This window comes from Hypanus sabinus, chromosome 5, assembly GCF_030144855.1.
Source record: "Hypanus sabinus isolate sHypSab1 chromosome 5, sHypSab1.hap1, whole genome shotgun sequence".
NCBI classification, from domain to species: Eukaryota; Metazoa; Chordata; class Chondrichthyes; order Myliobatiformes; family Dasyatidae; genus Hypanus; species Hypanus sabinus.
The window spans coordinates 20321550-20342084 of NC_082710.1; the positions used below are offsets into that span (position 1 = coordinate 20321550).

Below are 20535 nucleotides of genomic sequence, written 5' to 3' on the forward strand. Positions count from 1 at the left end.
GGACTGATCTCAGGAAACCAAACCTACCCTCCACAAGGATAATGACCTCCCATTGGTTCAAGCTGTTCCCCCACCCTATCCACCAACCTTTTACTAGACCCGACATAGCAGCAAAGCCAAACCCCACAGACATTATTAACTCCACTTCTGACACAATAAACCACACATCCCTAGCCACTGATTGCACTAAACATTTCATTTAGCTTCATTCTCCCATAAATCTCATCTCCCTTTCCCCTCCATCAAGATTCTTCTATCAACAAGCTGACAGATTAAAGTGAACCATTAGTCACCTCCACAGTAACCTTCTGTGATTCTTCACTGGAATTGGTTGGGTAAAGTACCATTTGAAAAGCTGTACTCAATTCAGATAGTGGTTTGATCTATTTATATAGTATCTTAATCTTTTTCAATGACTGGCTGACCAAAGTCAGATTTTACTTTGCAAGGGTAAATACAATCTTTCATTAGATTTCTGTAAACCGATCAACATTAATGCTTACTTCCTTGCTACCACATCAGAGCTGTGATCATTCAATTGAATCGAGCAGATTCAGGCAGCTTGGCTTGAACATCTGCCAGACTTTTAAAATGCATCCTGACTTAGAATCTACATAAGTGCGCACGGTTTCAATTACATGCACGAGAATCCCTCTATCACTTCTACAACTGGCACTGCTGAAACAAAAAACAGTTTTTCTTTGTTAATACTTTGACTACACCTGAAAGACTGAATAATCAAATGGTTCAGAAATAAAATTTAAGTGACTGTTCACTCATCTTGTATTCAGCACCAGAAGTGATTCAGCAAAGTAGCTTTCAGAAATCAGTTCAAATTTCTCTGTGGTAAAATCAATTAGTATTAGCTGAGAGAAAAAAAACGAAAAGAAATAAATGAGTGAATCTAACAAAAGTAAATGCATTTAAAATAAGCTGGTCTAATTCCATTTTCACACATTGATGACGGGCAATATTTCATTGTCATGAAAGCATTCATGAAGAGGACATGAAGACGGATGAGAAGCAAGTACTCTGAGACCCCATTACCTATCAATTGTTGTCGGGCATCTGACTGCTCGAAATGTGAACCTTGGTTCCCGCTTTGACACTGTGTTGATAACATAAACTGATAAATAATTACCTTCTGCACCCCCTGCCCCTGACAACAGCTGTAGCTTTTCAACCACTCTGCGTGCCCTTAGAGAAATTCTGTGGCTCCCCCTCCCCACCCCACCCCCCCCCCCCCACCCACATCATATCTCGGCAGCTCCTGCGATTACAGAAATCAATCTGCACTCTGCCTGATGCATCTGGGACAGAAATCAACTAGCAATGATGTAGCTGGGAGCCTTCGTTACTGCAGCATGGTCTTCACTCTGTTGGATCATTAAACAAGCTGGCTCATGGGGCCATATGGGCTCATTATTCTCCTACATCTATAATATCAGAGAGGTCTACACCTACTGGGAGACTGCCATCCAACATTCATGTACTACTGAAGGTCAAATGATATTGTCACTATTAAACCATGTTACTCTTTTGTTTTTAAATGCACATGACTCTTAAAGTAACAGATTTTTGGCATTGATATTGGTTTATTATTGTCACATGCACCAAGACACAGAGAAAAGCTTGCTGCTTAAACAGATCAAATCATTACGCAGTTAGAAGGTGAGACAGTAACAATGCTGAATAAAGTGTAAAATCTACCAAAAAAGTGCAATGCAGGCAAACGATAAAGCACAATGTCATAATGAGGTAAATTCTGTGGGCAAGAGTCCATCATCTCGTTCCAGAGGTCTGTTCAGGAGTCTGATAACAATGGGATAGAAGCCCGATGGTACATCATTTCAGGCTTTTCTATCTTCTAATTCCTCTACTTCCATTGTCCATTGATCCTGTTTACAGTTACTGTTCTATAGCTTTCCCAAGTATGCTTTCAGGGTTGTGCGTGGTGACAAGCATGTACTCTGACAATAGATTTTACTTAGAACTTTATTTCTACCTGACAAGAGAGGGAAGAAGAGAGAATGTCTGGGCTGGGTAGGGAATTTGATTTATGTCGGCTGCTTTACTGAGGCAGCTGGAAGTATAGGCAGAATCCAAGAGGGGCGGCAGGTGCCTGCGATGTGCTGAGGTATCTACAACTGTCTGCGGTTCTTTTGCGGTCACATGCAGAGCATTTGCCATCCCAAGCCATTACGCCTGCCAATCAGAATACTTTCTGTGGTGTTCTCATCGATTCTAAATTGAAACATCTTTACGGGATACAATGTATTTCCAAAAATGCACGGGTGGGATCATTTCCAAATTTAAGATGCAATGAAGCCCCCTCATGCATCCCCATCCTTACTCTTCATCAGCATTTGAGGAGATAAGGATTGCCTATTTGTTACTATCCATTTTTTGAGTGTCAGATAAGGCCAAGCGTGTCCAACTGTCTTATTTACAACTGAGGGTGATGAGAAAGGATGGGGTCTTAAACTCAGAAATGTCTTTGCATCAGCGAAGTCCTTTCTACTCACGCAAGACTGTCTTCACCCCACCCCTCCCCAGTTGTCAGTTCACTGGCTTCAAGAGGACAAATTGTCATGGAGAACAGGGATGTGGTGAATAACTGTCGGCCAAAGCGATATTACATATTGTATATTCCCACCCAAGTCAACCCCCTTAGGCTTTGAAATCATTTCTTGGTAATCAGATATGGTTTTTCCCTAAAATGATCTTGAAATGGAAACTGCCTAAGGGATTGAGGGAGATGAAGGAAAACAGATGGTTTTTAATTAAAAAAGACAGAATAGGTTAAGTTTAAAATAAGTTAAAATGAATGAGTACAGAGTCATTATAGATAATAATACAAAAGATATAAGAAAAATAGACAAATAGTAGTTTACTCATATTTTATTATTAATCTATAATTGTAGAGAATAATAGTAATAAAGTTATGAACCAAAAGGGAGTTTTTGCCAAAACATTTATGACTTTAAAATTTGGGAGATAGAGTTATAACTTGGCCTGTCTACTGGATACAGAAGTCTATAAAATGTCAAGGTTATAGGTCTAATTCCAAGTACAAAAACACACATTTATTTTCAGTAGTTCCTTCCATAAAGTCCCATTAGAAATTACTTAAGTTTTGTATTGGTTGTGCAGTCACACATGGAAGCTAAAAGGTGGTCTTTGTGCTGTGGAAAATCTTCATTGTGCGAGATAAATATGGAACTGATGCTTAATCATGTGGAATGAGAAAGAAGGGCTGCCAGTATGTGAGATTTACAATATTCTTCATGGTTCAGGAAGGAAAGCTTCAAGACAAATGAGGTTGACTTAACCCAGGGCTGGCATTGAGGTACAATTTCTACCAATTAATTCTGAATTTACAGGACGTCAGACCAGTTTTTGTAGCTGATTAGGTGGTTTTCCCGAATCTCCTGCGTCTAGTCAGCCAGAAGCATTCTACCATTTTGATGCATTTAGCTGATGCGATGCCAAGAGAAACAGAAAAGACAGTGCATGTTGCAACGCCTCCGGGTAAGTGTTGCGGGCATCACGGTGCCTTGCCACAACCTCGTGATGGCTGTGCCCATTGTATTAAATGAAACCAGGAAGTCGGCGGCATGCTCAGATGGATCCGATCAAAGGTGCATGAAACCAAACAAAGGGGCTGGAGAAACTCAGCATGCAGCAACTATGGAGAGGAATAAACAAACAACGCTTCAGGCAGAGACCCGTCATTATCTACTGGACAGTAGTGATCCCTATTTCTCTCACTACAGCAAGCACCTACAGGCACCGGAATGATTCTTTCAATATTGCCTCTGCAGAGTCATTGAAAACAGAAACAAACTATCATCAGTGACCTCTCCTAGGCTAACAGCTCCAGTATTGAGATGTTATTTACATTCACTTGGCTTCATTCCAAGCTCTGAGGACTTCATGTTCCCATTGATAGGGAAACAGGAAATTGCGGCCCACAGGATATGTGGGGAGGGGAGGGAAGAAGGAATTTGGGACGAATGATATGTAAGAGTTGGGGCAACATGCCACCACTTGTGTACACTTCTGGTTACCACACCAACGTAAGGCTGCAGAAGCAATAAAGAGTGAGCAGAAGAAATTCACGAGGTTGTAGTTTGAAATGAAAGACTGTGGTTATAAACAGAGATTGAATAGGTTGGGGTTATTCTCATTGGAGTGCAAGAAGCTCTAATTCTGGCTTCTACTCACTTCCTTTCCAGTCCTGATGAAGGGTCCAAATGTCAACGGTTTATTCTTCTCCCTACATGTTGCTTGACCTGCTGAGTTCCTTCAGCACTTTGTATGTGGCTGAATACAAGTGACATTTGAGGTGCATAAGATAGGACAGATTGAACATACATTCCTGAACAAACGTCTTAGGCAGATATGTATATATATATAGATAGATAGTTGAGATGCCTAAGACTTTTGCACAGTGTTGTAGTAACTTTACTGTACTGCTGTGCCAAAAAAAAACTCATGACATATGTGAGTGGTGATAGACCTGACTCTGATATGGGTCTCTGAGAGTGAGAGTGGGAAAGAGGCAGGGAGAGGGGAATCATGGTTGGGGAAAGGGAAAAGGGAAAGGGAGATGGGGAGGAAGCATGAAGCAGCAGAGAGACATTCTGTAATGAACAATAAACAAATTTTTTGGAACCAAATGAACTGGTCAGGTGTCTCAGGGCAGTGTGTGTCTGCACCCACACCACCCCCACCCTGTCAGACCTTCTCTGTCACTTGTCCTCCACTCTTGCCATTCTCAACATCCACTGCTGCCACCAGATTTCCATGCTGATAAAAACAAGTCAAGTTTATTGTCGTTTCAACCATAAGCTGCTGGTACAGGGCACAGTAAAATCGAAACAACGTTCCTCCAGGACCCTGGTGCTACATGAAACAACATAAAACTACACAAGACTATGTGAGACAGCACAAGGTTACACTAGACTATATAAAACAAATCAAAAACTAAACTAGACTATGTGAGACAGCACAAGGCTACACTAGACTACGTAAAACAGCACAAAAACTACACTAGACTACAGACCTGCACAGGCCTACATAAAGTGCACAAAACAGTGCAGAGCAGTACAATAACTAAGAAACAAGACAATAGGCACAGTAGAGGACAAATTATAATATAATTTGATATAATGTAGATGTCAGTCTGGATTCAGAGTATTGAGGAGTCTGATGGCTTAGGGGAAGAAACTGTTGCACAGTCTGGTCATGAGAGCCCAAATGCTTCGATACCTTTTGCCAGATGGCAGGAGGGAGAAGAGTTTATGTGAGCGGTGCATGGAGTCCTTCACAATACTGTTAGCTTTTCAGGTGCAGTGTGTGGTATAAATGTCTGTAATAGCAGGAAGAGAGACCCTGATGATCTTCTCAGCTGACCTCACTATCCACTGCAGGGTCCTGCAATCTGAGACGGTGCAATTCCCAAAACAGGCAGAGATGCAGCTGCTCAGGATGCTCTCGATACATCCTCTGTAGAATGTGATGAGAATGGGGGCGTGGGAGATGGACTTCTCTCAGCCTTCGCAGAAAGTAGAGACACTGCTGGACTTTCTTGGCTATGGAGCTGGTGTTGAGGGACCAGGTGAACACCAAGAATTTTGGTGCTCTTAATGATCTCAAATGAGGAGCTGTCAATGTTCAGGGGAGAGTGCAAACAGTATTGTGCAAAAGTGTTAGGCACCCTTGTTGTATACATGTGCCTAAAACTTTTGCACTACTGTAGTTTTTGGGGCATAGGAGTTGGGAATTAGAGAACACAGATTTAAGACAAAAGGGGAGAGTGGAGAAACTTGAACAAAATCTATGGGGTAGGTCTTTCACAGAAAAGGTGCTAGTTATCTAGAATGAGTTACCAGAGGAAGTGTTGGAGCAGATACATTTACAATGTTTAAGATCATTCGGACAGGTACTCAGATTGGAGAGAAGGAAACACATACAGAATGCTGGAGGAATTCAGCAGATGGAGCAGCATCTATGTGGCAGAATATGCAGTTGATGTTTTGGGCTGAGACCCTTCATCAGTTCTGGAAAGGAAGGGGGAAGAAGCCAGATTAAGAAGGTAAGGGGTGGGGAAGGAGTACAAGCTGACAGGTAATAGATGAATCCAGGTGAGGGGGAGGATGGATGGGTGGGGGAGGAGGAGATGAAGTGAGAAAATGTACGGTGAAAGGTGGAAGAGGTAAAGCTTCTGAAGAACAAGGAATCTGACAGGAGAGGACAGTGGACCATGGAAGAAAGGGAAGGGGGGGCACCGGAGGAAGGTTATGGACAGTTGAAGAAGAAAAGGTGTTAGGGGGCAGTCAGAACTGGGAATGGAAGAACAGAGAGGGGGAATGGGGCAGGAACCACTAGACATCAAGTCGATGCTCACACCATCAAGTTGCCTGCTCCTCCAGCCTGAGAGTGCCCCCACTATGACAACAGAGGAGGCAATAAACTGACACCTCAGAATGGGAATTGGAAGCAGAATTAAACTGGGTGCCTACCAGAAAATTCCACCTTTTGTGACGGATGGAGCAAGGGTGCTTGACGAAGCGATTCCCCCAAATTAGGGGCACTAGCCTAATGCTAGCAAAATGGGATTGTGTGGATAGGGCCAGCATGTACAAGATGGGCCAAATGGCTGTGCTGTACAATTCCCTGATTCTGTATGAGTTGGAATATAGAAAGGTCTCGATACAGTGAATGCGGAGAGAATATGGGTGACTAGGACCAGAGGGTACAGTCTCAGAGTAGAAGAAAGTCCCTTTAGAACAGAAATGAGGATGAATTTCTTTAGCCAGAGGGTGATAAATCTGTGGAATTCATTGCCACATATGACTATGGAGATCAAGTCATTGGGTATATTTAAAGTGGAGGCTCATAGGTTCTAGATTTGTAAGAGCACGAAAGGTTATGGGGAGGAGAATGGGGTTGAGAGGGATAATAAATTAGCAATGATGGAATGGCAGAGCAGACTCGATAGGCTGAATGGCATAATTCTGGTCCCATGCCTTATGGTCTTGGATGCCACCTTTCAAGTGATGGGGTAGCAAAAGCACCGGTCACCATACATTTTGTAGACTGCGTTAGATTGGAATGAAAGCGCCGGGTGGTTGATGGAGGAGTTGACACAGTGGGCTGCATTGTGCTGAGCAGGTCAAGCCTTTTCTGTTTTCTGGAGCTGCACTTGCAAAGACAAATAGAGGACGTCCTTCAGAATTACGGATGGGCTTGTAAATCAAAGTCGTTGCCAGGTCAGGAGCTGAGTGCACGTTTCCTGTGTGACCCAACAGCCACAAGAATTAACTTTCTACTCGACAGTTATCCCCAGACATTGAGGGTGTGGATCAACAGAAGGGAATTATGAAATTACTCCTGTGACAACTGACCATTACCAGGCACGTAAAGTGAAAATAAAGAAATGTGACATTTTTCATCAGAATGCAGAATTGCTGCATGCTGGCACAGTCTGACCACTGAAGGGGGAGATAAATGCTCTTCTGCTTAAATACAGAGACCTGCCACAACACACATGGCAGTACAGTGATACAAACTTTGAGATGTAGCCTATATCAAAACACGGTCTGGATGGTCTAGAGGTTAAATATTCCAAGACTGCTTTTACCTTCTCCTCAGGGGGAGTGTTTCAGATACAGACTGATGGCTGAAACTTTGCCTCCTACAAGTAACAGAACTGACTGGTTTGAGAATCTTCATCTCAACAGACTCATGTTCCTCACACGCTTCCTGACTGGAACAAGAAGATACTCAGCTAAAGGTCCTCCTGCTGCCCATCCTTCTCCTGTCCCCTGTATTCTGAAGGATTTTATTTTTGATTTCCTCCTGCCCCTTGTTATGTTGAAGCCCTAATGGGACCTACGGAAGCATTCATAATTAATTAAAGTATTACAGCCTTCATCTTACTTAGTGGAAAAAACATATTTGTAAACAGCGCACCTTTAAAAGCCAGCTCAAATCCAGTGGAATGATCAAGGGTGTAATTAGCAGAGAACCCCTTTAAACCATTCTCCGGGCTGTTCCTGTGTGTGGTCCACACTTTGATTTCATTGAACATGGGTGGCCCAAAATAGCATGTCGTCATGACATGAGTGTTACACGGCTACTGACACAAACCAGTGATCTCTTGGGATTTGTATATGATATGCAAGAATTATGTGATTCATTGTGGGAAATCAATACGCTGGTTCCCAATTTCAATTTACTTAAACCTTACATCCATCCCAAAAACGTGTGGCAGTAAAAACCTTTGCATTATGACTCTGTCGTAATGCACAGACATGTGAAAATGACTTGTAAAAGAAGTTGGTCCTGGCTTTAATGCTGCAGTACCATTTGCCAGATGGAAGCAGCTGAAAAAGTTTGTGGTTGGAGTGACTGGTGTCCCCGATGATCGTCCAGGCCTCCTTTCTGCACCTGCTGCTGTAAATGTTCTCAATGGAGGGAAGTTCACATCCACAGATGCGCTGGGCTGTCCGTACCACTCTCTGCAGTGCCCAGTGATCAAGGCTGGTGCTGTTCCCATATCAGGCAATGATACAGACAGCCAGTCTGCCCTCAGTGGTGCCCCTGTAGAAGGTCTTGAGGATTTGGTGGCTGAGACCGAACTTCTTCAGTCGCCCGAGGTGGAAGAGACACCGTTGTGTTTCTTGTGAATATCGTTGTGCAAAATTGGGGATCTTAAGCATTATCCAAGTGGTCACATCTCAGTAGCTTAGCATGTGACATTACATGACTACAGTATTTGCATTTGTGAAATGCAAATGTTGAACAGTCTATCAACAAAAAAAGAAAAATTATGCTGAAATTAAATCTGTAAAATAGATAACTGATGCACTGAGGTACCCACAACAACAATCACCCTTCAATCCCCCAATCCCCTTCCCTTGGATCAAGCTGCATCTATTTTATTTTATTTAGAGACACAGTGCGGTAACAGGCCCCCTCCAGCCCAATGAGCCCATGTCCCCAATTACTCCACTGGGACCAATTAACCGACTAACCCGTACACCTTTGGAATGTTGGAGGAAACTGCGGCTCCTGAAGGAAATCCATGTGGTCACGGGGAGAACCTGCAGACAGCAGTGGAATTGAACCCATTCGGCTGGCGCTATAATTGCGCAACTCAAACTGCTATGCTCCCGTGACCCCCAACGTCTGCTAGTGTATTACCTTGCTGGTTATTGGAAGTTCATTATCTCAACTCCAGGGCAAAACTGCGGGAATTCCACAGGGCATTGTCCTAGTCCTGACCATCTACAGCTGCTTTGTCTAAGACTTCCTTTGCATCATAAGAGTAGAAGTGGGGAGTAATTTTCAAGGATTCATCATCTCATGTTCTCATTGCTAATTGTCTATATTTGCATTTGCACAGTTTGTTGCTTCTGCACTCTAGTTGAACCCCCTACTTGGGCAGTCTTTCATTGATTCTGTTACAGTTGTTATTCTACATGATTAGACAGACAGACATACTTTATTGATCCTGAGGGAAATTGTATTTCGTTACAGCTGCACCAACCAAGAATAGTGAAGAAATATAGCAATATAAAACCATAAATAATTAAATAATAATAATTAGTTAATCATGCCAAGTGGAAATAAGTCCAGGACCAGCTTATTGGCACAGGGTGTCTGACACTCCGAGGGAGGAGTTGTAAAGTTTGATGGCCACAGGTAGGAGTATGGCATCAATAAAGTGGATCTCAGGGTTGTATATGGTGATATGTATGTATGTACTTTGATAATAAAATTTTACTTTGAACTTTTCTGATTATTGCACTGTTCAATTCCATGTTCACCTCTTCAGCAAATGAAGCAGCCCATGCTTGCAGTTGCCAGCAACAGTGGTGGAGGCGGATACGATAGGGTCTTTTAAGAGACCTTTGGATAGGTGCATGGAGCTTAGTAAAATAGAGGGTTACAGGTAAGCCTAGTAATTCCTAAGGTAGGGGCATGTTTGGCACAACTTTGTGGGCAGAAGGGCCTGTATAGTGCTGTAGGTTTTCTATGTTTCTATGCTTTACCCAGACAGGCATCAGGCCTGAACTGGTAGGAGACAGACAATGAGCATCTCTGACAAGAAAAAATTTGGCTACCTTCCGCCCTACCTTGACATTTGACAAAAATATCTTTGGGATGCCACTGATCAGAAACTCATCTGGAGCAACCACCTTACAATGGTTGGTAGGTCAAAAGGGCAAAAGTCTACATTGAGGACCTACATTATACATTCAGTCTCCTGATTGCCAACATCTGAAGGGAGGAAACAAAAAAAGGGAATGGAAAATTTAAAGATGAATTTATCAGTGTACATAAACTCAAGAAGACAGTCTCTGCATTACATCTCAGTACAAATAAAGTCAGCCAGACCCTGGCGGGCAAAGGAAGCACTTCAAAGATAACATCAAAATCGTTCTGAAGAGATTCAACATTACTTGTGAAACCTGGGAAGACATGGCACTCAGTAGATACACCGGGAGGAAATCTGTTCAAGAGGGAGCTCTGCTACATGAAAACGACCTCCACTCTGCTGCAGAAAACAAGAGGCAGCTGTGAAGGGAGAGACTGAAGAACCAAAAGACCCAACACTAACCATAACCATGCTTATTCTTGCACACACTGCACCAGAGTATATGAATCCCGGATCGGTATCTACAGTCACCTGAGGACCCACCAATAGACAACCCGTCAGAAGAACATCAAACTTCATGCGAGTGATCACATTACTACTAGGAGTCATAATAAGTCTTTTTATCTAAAGATAATATGATATATGAAGAGGAAGTAAAATTAGAAATAAATGGGAAAAAAAACACAGTAATTATCTCACTCACAAATGGGGAGATGTTGCTCTTTCCACGGCTGTGATGGCATCCAAAGCAGCAAACTTCTTTTTTTCTGCAGCAGAAGACATCACCATCGAGCACAAGGCACAACATCACAACCAGATAACCTGGGCAGCTGACTTCTACTACGATACAATGCCACAGCTTGTTATAATCAATCTCATCAGACAGATAAACCTGAATCCTATCTCAAGTCAGAAATATGATGGTGCATAGGACCATTCACCCCTATAAGGAGCTTCAACAGACAGCAACTACTGACACCCAAAATGAAGAACAAAGAAGCCTTTCCTTAGGAATTGAAAAAAAATATCTTCTAAATTAAATGAAAATAAAGCTAAAATAAGAGCAGAAAAGACAAAACAGTAAACACTTACAGAGTTATGAAGTCCATTGCCTGGAAACAAATCTACAGCTGATTTTAATCGGTAGACTAAAGTTAAGTCCTGCATTGCATTTTGACGTATGAAGTGGCAGAACTCACACAATCTTTACCATGGTGACAGTAAGTGATGACAATGGACTGAAACACTTCTGATATGTTACAAATTTTCACTCAAGAGGAAACTCACAATTCATTTGAAGAAATCAAACCAAGAGCATCTGCTTTACTGAAAAATCCACAGAGTGATCTCTTTATTACCTGCAAGTCTATAAATAGAAACTAGTATTCAATATGCTGCATGGCTGCTCCTGTCTTATCTGGCAGAGGGCATAAAACCCAACCAGCGGTACAAACATGCACTCAAGAAATTAAACCCAACTCAACGCTGGTGAAAATTATATTTCACCATGTCAGTATCCATTGACTCAGAAAATAGTCTACAGAAAATGGTTTAAAAGACACTGTATGGGAAACTAGCAAGTGCAATGGACGTAATGGCAGTCATATACCTCTGCTACTTAGATTTAACTTAAGGCCAGAAGAATTGGATCAAAATCTCCTCTGTCAGATGGCTGTAGTCGACACGGAAATGAATTTGTATTGTTTCAATCTAACTGTTTATGGATCAACACTACAAACCTGTCCTAACATCAAGTAAGGGCCATAAGCTGAAAAGCCTTGAAATTTCTGGTTCAACAGCAGCTGGCTTCCTTCCCCTTCCCCGCCTTTTTATTCTGGCATCTCCCCCCCCCCCCCCCTTCTCAGTTCCAAAGAAGGATATCGGCCTGAAACGTCGTCTGTTCATTCATTTCCATAGATGCTGCCTGACCTGCTGAGTTCCTCCAGCATTTTGTGTGCGTTGCTTTGGATTTCCAGCATCTGCAGACTTTCTTGTGTTTAGGAGTTCACTCTGTGTTCATATGCACGTGTGATGGGGGAAGAAGGATACAGGACGCCATCATTTCAAGCAGGACTAGATTGTACTGAGCCTACAGCATGGGAAAGATGCAGTCTCCGTTTACCCAGTGAGAGAGTTTTTGAATTCACAAAGAATTTCTTTATGTAATATGTTAAAGATTCTGCTCCAAAGCACATCATTTCATTGCCGAGAACAATCACAAAAAAGAGTAATCAGATAATAATACTTACCTATAAGTAGAAGCTGGACAGACAGGAGCATCTTTTCTGAGGTAAGACCTGATAGTAATTTATAAATCTATGAAGATCGACAGAGTTAAAGGAGGTAGTCAGATTCTCTTTCCCAAGGGAGAGCTGCATTCAGGCGAGATTTACTTGGATGCTGTGCTTGTGGTCATCACAGAGTTATGGTTGAAAGAAGATCATGGCTGGGAGCTAAATATCCAGTGTAATATTGAAAAGACAGGCAAATGGGCAGAGGGGGTGGGCTAGCACTGTTGGTTAAAAATTGAAACCATCTCCTTGGCAAAAAGTGTCATAGGTCTGAAGATATAAAATATTCCTCCATTCCCTTCGTATTTATGTGTCTATCTGCCTCTTAAACTCCAGTATCATCTTAACTTTCATCAACCCCCTAGCAGAATTTTTAAGGCACCTATAACTCTATGTAAATAAACTTGCCTCACACATCTCCCTTAAACTTATCCCCTCTCTACTTAAAGCTATACTTAGTATTTCACATAAAAGGCCATAAGACATAGGAGTAGAGTCTGCTCTGCCATTTAATCATAGCTGTTTTATACTTCCCCCTCTCATCATTCTCCCTGTAACTTTTGATACCCTGACTAATCAAGAAACTATCAATGCCTGTTTTAAATATACCCAATGACTTGCCTGGCACAGCCATCTGTGGCAATGAATTTCACAGACTTACCACCCCCAGCTAAAGAAATTCCTCCTCAACTCTGCTCTTAAGGGATGTTCTTTTATTCTGAGGTTGTAGCCTCTGGTCCTAGACTCTACCACTATCGGAAACATTCTCTCCACATCCATCCCTTTTATTATTCCATAGGTGCCCCTCCATCACCCTTTTAAACTCCAGTGAGTACAGGCCCAGAGACATCAACCCCTCTTTATACAATCACTCATTCATCCCCGGAATGATTCTCATGTCTCCAATATTATCACTTCCTTCCTTAAATATGGAGCCCAAAGCTGCCTAAACAATGCACTCCAGGGCCAAGCAACCAGCTGAGAGTCATATGAACACCCAAATGATTTAAAATAAAATTTGTGCATTTTCCACTAAATGGTCAACAGTTCCAATTTTCAATCATTAGTTCTGGATTAAGTTTGAACAATCACTTAAAAATAATATCCATGTACAAAAGAAATCTAAGTATCTGACTGAAACTACTTTGAACCATTGCTCATCAAAATAAAGAGGAGACCATAAATGATGTTGCCCAAAAACTGTGGCCTACAGCTTTCTACGATCTTCCCTAGTTCTGCTATCTTTGGGAACTCAACAAACAGCTCCTGTGCATACAGAAAGAACAGTGGCCCACAAGTAACTCCAGGGAAGTCATTTGAATACAAAAGGAATGGTATTACAATTGGTGGTGAGTATTGCCGACACAAAATCTGCCTCAGTAAAAATTTGTACAGAACACTGTGAAGGTTCTCCATGTTGTGGATTTGCCTTACAAACAGCAATTCTGTGGGAATGGAAAGCATCTTGTGAGAAGGCTATAACAAGAAATGCTTTCAAGAAGGAGCTAGATAGGTATCTCGTGGATAGGGGAATCAAGGGATATGGGGACAAGGCAGGAACCGGGTGTTGATAGTAGATGATCAGCCATGATCTCAGAATGGCAGTGCAGGCTCGAAGGGCCCAATGATCTACTTCTGCACCTATTGTCTATTGTCTAAATGGTTCACGTTTTAGATTTTGCCTGATTGGGGTGGCACGGTAGAGCAACAATCAGCATAACACTATTACAGTGGTAGCGACCCAAGTCCAATTCCTGCCACAGTCAGTAAGGAGCTTGTACATACTCCGTGACATCTTGTGTTTCCTTTGGGTACTTTGGTTTCTTCCCACCTTTCAAAGATATACGAGTTAGTAGGATAATTAGTTACGAGTGTAAAATATTTCAAAAACATGCAAAATATTTTAAAAATCTTTAAGGTAGACAAATACATTAAAAACAACAAAATATTTTCAATCACTAAATACTGCCAAAGCTCTTTAATACCTTTAAATTGTTAAAAATTTGGTAAAGATCTTGAAAATGCATTCTTTTAAATAACCTTTCAAAAAGTCTTTTACATCTTAGCAAGCATCATCAACAACACTGAGGCTTTCACATTTGCAAGTGCTTGCACACAAAGTTGCTGCCTGTTATGGAAGGGAACAAAGGTAAATGCGAACAGTTTCATTATTATCATCCCACAAATTAGTGGTGTTGTACTTTGTGTGAGTCGCACAGTGGGAGTATCTTCAATCGACATGCTGCAGTCATCAGCAACTTCTACTTAAGGACTGCAAAGGATTGGGCAATAAATGCCAGTTTTGCTAATGATAGCCACATCTTGAGGACAAAGTTTTAGAAAGTGATTCTCTTCCAAAGATCTTTGTTCATTTTGGCATTTTATAATAACCATGAAGAACAAAACCAATTACTCACTGCCTGTTTCTTTCTGGCTGTTGAAACTTCAAAGAGTTCCACACAATAAGGAAGTGCCTTGAAAGCATTATTGTCTGAAATCAAATATATGGTCATAATACAGTACTTAGATGAAGGCATTCCATCATCATTAAGTAATGTGGTTTTTCCTTGAACATGCTAACAAATCCCATTGCATAGTTTCAAATCTAGCCTCTTTCTCAATACATATTTTCAGAGACTAGCAATGTGTTAAAATAATTTATTGCCAACAGATTAATCACATCCACTATTGGTGAAAACAAGCCATTGATTAGTTTGGACCCACAATTTGTAAGCCGTATAGAAGTCACAAATGTGTCAACAATCTGTTTCAGTGCTCAATGCTTTGGCAGTCTGAGGTGTCTACTTACTTCAAGCAGGCTTCAATTATACCAGTGCCGAAGAAAAATTTGTTTATGCGCCTCAAGACTGTCACCCAGTAGCACTTTCTGCCACAGTGAAGAAGTGTTCTGAGAGGTTGGTGATGAGACACATCAACTCCTCACTGAGAAGTGACCTGGATCTGCTCCAGTTTGCTTACCAGCCCAACAGGCCCACAGCAAATGCCATTTGGTTGGCACTAAAGCTCAGCATTCAATACTAGCATCCCCTGAAAACTAATCAATAAGCTTCAAGACCTTGGACTCAACACTTCCTTGAGCAATTGGATCCTCCATTTTCCTCACTTGCAGACCCCAGTCAGTTTGGATGGGCAATAATATCTGCTCCACAGACACCATCAGCATAGGTGTAACACAAGGCCCCCTGCTCTACACGCTTTACACTTATGACTGCGTAGCTAAGCACAGCTCCAGTGCATTGTTTAATTTTCTGGCAACACCACTGGCATGTCCAAATCAAAATGTGGTGATGAATCAGCATATAGGAGGGAGATTGGAAATCTGGCTGAGTGGAGCCACTACAACCATCTCTCACTCATTATCAGCAAGACCAAGGAGCTGATGTTTGACTGCAGGAGGGGGAATCTAGAGGTCCATGATCCAGTCCTCATCAGGGAATCAGAGGTGGAGAGGATCAGCAAATTCCTTGGTATTATCATTTGAGAGAACCTCAGCTGCACTCAGAACGTAAGTGCAATAATGAAGAAAGCACAGCAGCACCTCTACTTCCTAAGAAGTTTGAAAAGATTTGGCATGAGATCTAAAACTTTGACAAACCTCTACAGATGTGTGGTGGAGAGTATATTGATTGGCTGCATCATGGCCTGGTGCGGGAACAGCAATGCCCTTGAACAGAGATCCCTACAAGGAGTAATGGATGTGGGCCAGTCTATCACGGGTAAAGCACTCCCCAGCTGTTGCAGGAAAGCAGCATCTATCATCAGGGAGCCCCACCACCCAGGACATGTTCTCTTCTTGCTGCTTCCATCAGCAGGGTAGTACAGGAGCCTCAAGACTAACACCACCAGATTCAGGAACAGTTTTACCCTTCAACCCTCAGGCTCTTGAACCAGGGAGTAAAACTTCATTCAACTTCACTTGCCCCATCACAGAACTGTTCCCACAACCTATTGTCTCACTTGCGAGGACTCTTCATCTCAAGTTCTCAATATTTATTGCTTATTTATTTTTATGTTTTTAAATTTTCTGTTTGCACAGTATGCTGTCTTTTGCATGTTGGTTGTTGACTGTCCTGTTGGGTATAGTCTTGCATTGATTCTATTATGGTTCTCGGAATTACTGAGTACAGTATGTCCGCAAGAAAATTAAACTCGGTTGTATGTGGTGACTTAAATGTACCTTGATAATATATTTACTTTGAACAATGTTTTTAATGGAGCAGATTGCCATTTATAGATGTTAGGAAGAATTGATGTGTTGATGTTGCAAACGTGATTTTCACTTCATTTTCTTAAAAGTCTGTTGTTGGTTTGAAAGCTAAGGCAATACATCATGAGCAACCGCTCAGATCAACCTGTGGTACTCTGTGGGTGGAATGATAAAGCACATAATATGAATATAAAAAGGGAACATGCTGGTGATGTTCTGCAAGTCAGGTAGCATCCGAGGAAAGAGAAACAGGCAACATTCCATTCAATGAAAAATTCTCAGTTTTGATCCTTAACCTTGTTCACCTCTCCACACATGCTGCCTGACCTGTAGGGTATTTTCTATTTTTATTGCCAATTTCCAACATCTGCTGTTTTTTGTTGTTTTTATTTTAATTCTATATAATATGAGCTTTTCCCAGTTTAGAGGTGCGGCATCAACTTTCTCTGTAATTGTTTTAATGTTAAGGATGGTAGCAACATGGTTTCAATGATGATGCTTTCTTATGACTATAACATACACTGTAATTGCTCGTATCAGATCAGGAAAGAGAGTTAAGCAGAGGAGCCCATTGCAGACAAGTTGATCCAAATACTGTTTCTTCTGGGGTTTTTTTTCATACAGTCTATTCCTGCAATTTGTCTGATGAGTGGCGCAACCTGCAATACCATTTTTCACCTTCATAGAAATACGTCACTGGCCAGGTGGTTTCAAAGTTTTCCCCAAATTCCTCCCCCTCTTGATGTTCCTGATTAAAGTCAAAATCAAAATCGTTTATTGGCATATGAACATGTAAATGTATGCACAAGTGCAATGAAAATCTTACCCGAAGCTGCTTCACAGGCATACAGAATTATTTTAGCAGCCTGACAAGAAAAACATAAATTAAACATAAATTATTCAATTATTTTTACATGAAAAAAAACAATTACAGCAAAAAAAATGTGAAGTACATTTCAAAACAAAGTGAACAGGGTGTTGCAAAACTGTAGTGATTAGGGCTGAGCTGGCTGTTTCAAGAACCAAAAGGTTGAAGGGAAGTCGCTACTAATGCAAGAATATGACTGCATTCGGTGCCTAATTCTCCAATCCCTCAACCAAGTATCAGTTATCTGTGCATTGATGCACCATCAATAAATCTCGGAGATGGGAGGCGAATGATAAACTTTTATTAGATGCAAGAAACCACCACACAACATCCTGGAGACTGAGGGAGGAGCAGTGCCTCCAATCGCCTTTATACAGGGGTCTGTGGGAGGAGCCACAGGAGCAGTCAGCAGAGGGGCGTGTCCGGACAGGTATATGTAGTTCACCACATGCATAAAGGACAAAAAAAAGTTGTCTTCTGCTATCAAAACTCCAAGAGAGGCTGAAAATGCAAAATGATAGCTGTTGGTCTTAGTATAAATGGCAGGGGTGGGGGACAGATTCCCTGTGAGTCATTGTGGATGGAACTTTTCACTGTTTCAAGCATCATCGTGAAGTTAAAGAAGGAGAGATCAGAGCAAAGCTTTTACTAATTCCTTCTGCCCAGCAATTATGTTGTCAGTATGAACATTATGTACAATATTTATTTAGTGAGGGACAACATGAAACAGGCCCTTGAAGCTGCGCCACCCAGCAATCCCCCAATTTCATCCTCGGCTCATCATTGGACAATCTACAAGGACCAATTAACCTACTAAGTGGTATGTCTTTGGACTGTGGGAGGAAACCGGAGCACCCAATGGAAAGACACAATCACCAGGAGAACTTGCAAGCTCCTTATAAGGCAGAGAACCCAGACTGCAGGTACTGTAAAGCGTTGTGCTAACCACTACGCTACCACGTCACCCCAATGTAAGTTAGTGAATAGTTAGCCACAGAACCCCCAGATTCTCAATGACATTTCCTGAACAGATTCTTTCTCCATTCAGAGATTCTCAGGGGTTTTTTTTGGACAACCTATCATCGTTTGCACATTGATTGTTTGCCATAGTTTATGTAAAGTTAATCATATATTTTATTGTTTTTCTTTATTTCCCTGTAACTACCTATAAGAAATCAAATCTCCAGGTAGCATATAGTAACACATACATACTTTGATGAATTGATTTTACTTTGACTGGGATTTTACTGCATGTTCTGATGCATTTATCGGGAGTATGGTAGTATTGTGTTTGCACTGCTGGGCCAGTTCTCTAGACACCTGAACTGATTATCAAAAGAGTTTTGCTTTAAACCTCAATTAAAGAATCTGAAAGCATCTGAAAATTTTAAAAAAACTTGGAGCAGTAAAATTCCCATGGTTTCCATGATCTGATTGTTGTGAAGCCTAACTGCTTCACCGATGTCTTTTGAAAATCATACAGGCCTCCCTTAATCAAAGCAATCTCAGTAAAACATAGCTGACTTTTACAATTGAAGTAAGTACATTACGCCCATTAGAAATGTTCAGTGATCAAATGTTACAAAAAAACTTGAGAAGTCCTGCCAGCACATTCTAAAGATGTCTAGAGAGGGAAATAAATATGTCAGTCGTATTGGACATGTTGCTATCTCAATAATTACAAAAATGAAACGGGCTTCCTAGAGGCAGTTTGATCAGCCTGATGTGGTCACATTATTGCATGAGTCAACAGCACTGAAGAGAACATTGGATAGAATCCACTAATAACTCCACCACATGCTTTTCAAGATTTCTAAGTACATTTAATATCAGAGTATATGTACAGTATACAACCTGAAGTTCAGAAGCAGTATTATCAAAAGATACTTTATTAGGACCCAGATTTTGCATCCTGACAGAAATATATAAATTAAACAGCTCATCTGTGTCCAGGGAAGCTTTGCTGTAACTAGGAGTAGACTTCACCAACTCCCAGTCTCTCCTGTCTACAATATAATGTGGCTGGAGATTTTCCAGGCCCCACAGCTGATTGATGATGGAACATATTACAGCTATGCCTCATCTCTGGAATCAGTGCAAAGAAGCTCCCCAACCAAAGACACTGAGGGAGCCAACCACTTTCCAGCTGCAACGAAACAGTCACCTTACATCAAAAAAAGTTGGTCAACAGTAAATATTGTACACAAATCACCTCTGTCATGATTTATTGTAGGACCAATCATATGTCTTTAATTCTTAATTAAAACTTCAACAGAACAATATCTAACTTCAAAACGTTTATACTTTAAAAACACACTTTCAGTGAAATTAAATGAGACTTAACAGGTTTTCTAACCTGTTTGCATTCGCTGTATGAAGTAGAATTGGACTAATATCATGTCTTGTTAAAATTTCTGGACATTATGGTTCTCCATCTGTTATAATACTTGGCAGACATCCAGGCTTTTGAAAGCACTTAACCTCATTTGAGTAGTAAAGCTTGCAATACTATAGTAAATAACAAATTGGCAACCAACTGCACAAAATCCCAGACACAGAATGCACCAATGTTACACAGATCTCCCATTACGTTGTTTTGAAGTTTTGTTCACAGTACTCAGTCAAGTTGAACTGGTTCCAACAACTGAATCAGCAATTCTGTCACTGGGAAAACTGGCAGATTAGCAAGATGTGTGTGGTTATTTCTCAGATTGTCAGTTGTCAGCATTTCCCACAGACAGCTAGCGTTTCCCAAATAGCATTCAATTCCTGATGAGATTCAAGTTCAGGATTCAAGCACTTCACGTTGATTGCCCTGAGGTGCTTGAACAGCCTACAACACCTTCACGCAATTAGGTGCTAAAGTCAAGTGCATTCATTGCAACAGTTTGCAGCTTTATATCGGCTCTATTTTGTTTATACTAAGGTACATTTCACAGCCACTTATGGTTGTTATGGAGTCAAGTAGGAAAAGGGG

The 20535-nt window shown here is 41.3% G+C and overlaps 1 long non-coding RNA gene across 1 annotated transcript in view; it reads right to left on the bottom strand.

Annotated features, from left to right (window-relative positions):
- Positions 1-12207: 12207 nt before the first annotated feature.
- LOC132393974 (uncharacterized) overlaps positions 12208-20535 on the bottom strand; it is a 157348-nt gene continuing 149020 nt past the window's right edge. Inside the window, exons 2-4 of the long non-coding RNA XR_009512127.1 lie at positions 17517-17556; positions 14880-14953; positions 12208-12260 (exon numbers count right to left, since the gene is read on the bottom strand). This is a non-coding gene — a long non-coding RNA (uncharacterized LOC132393974). The remainder of the gene's footprint in view (positions 12261-14879; positions 14954-17516; positions 17557-20535) is intronic.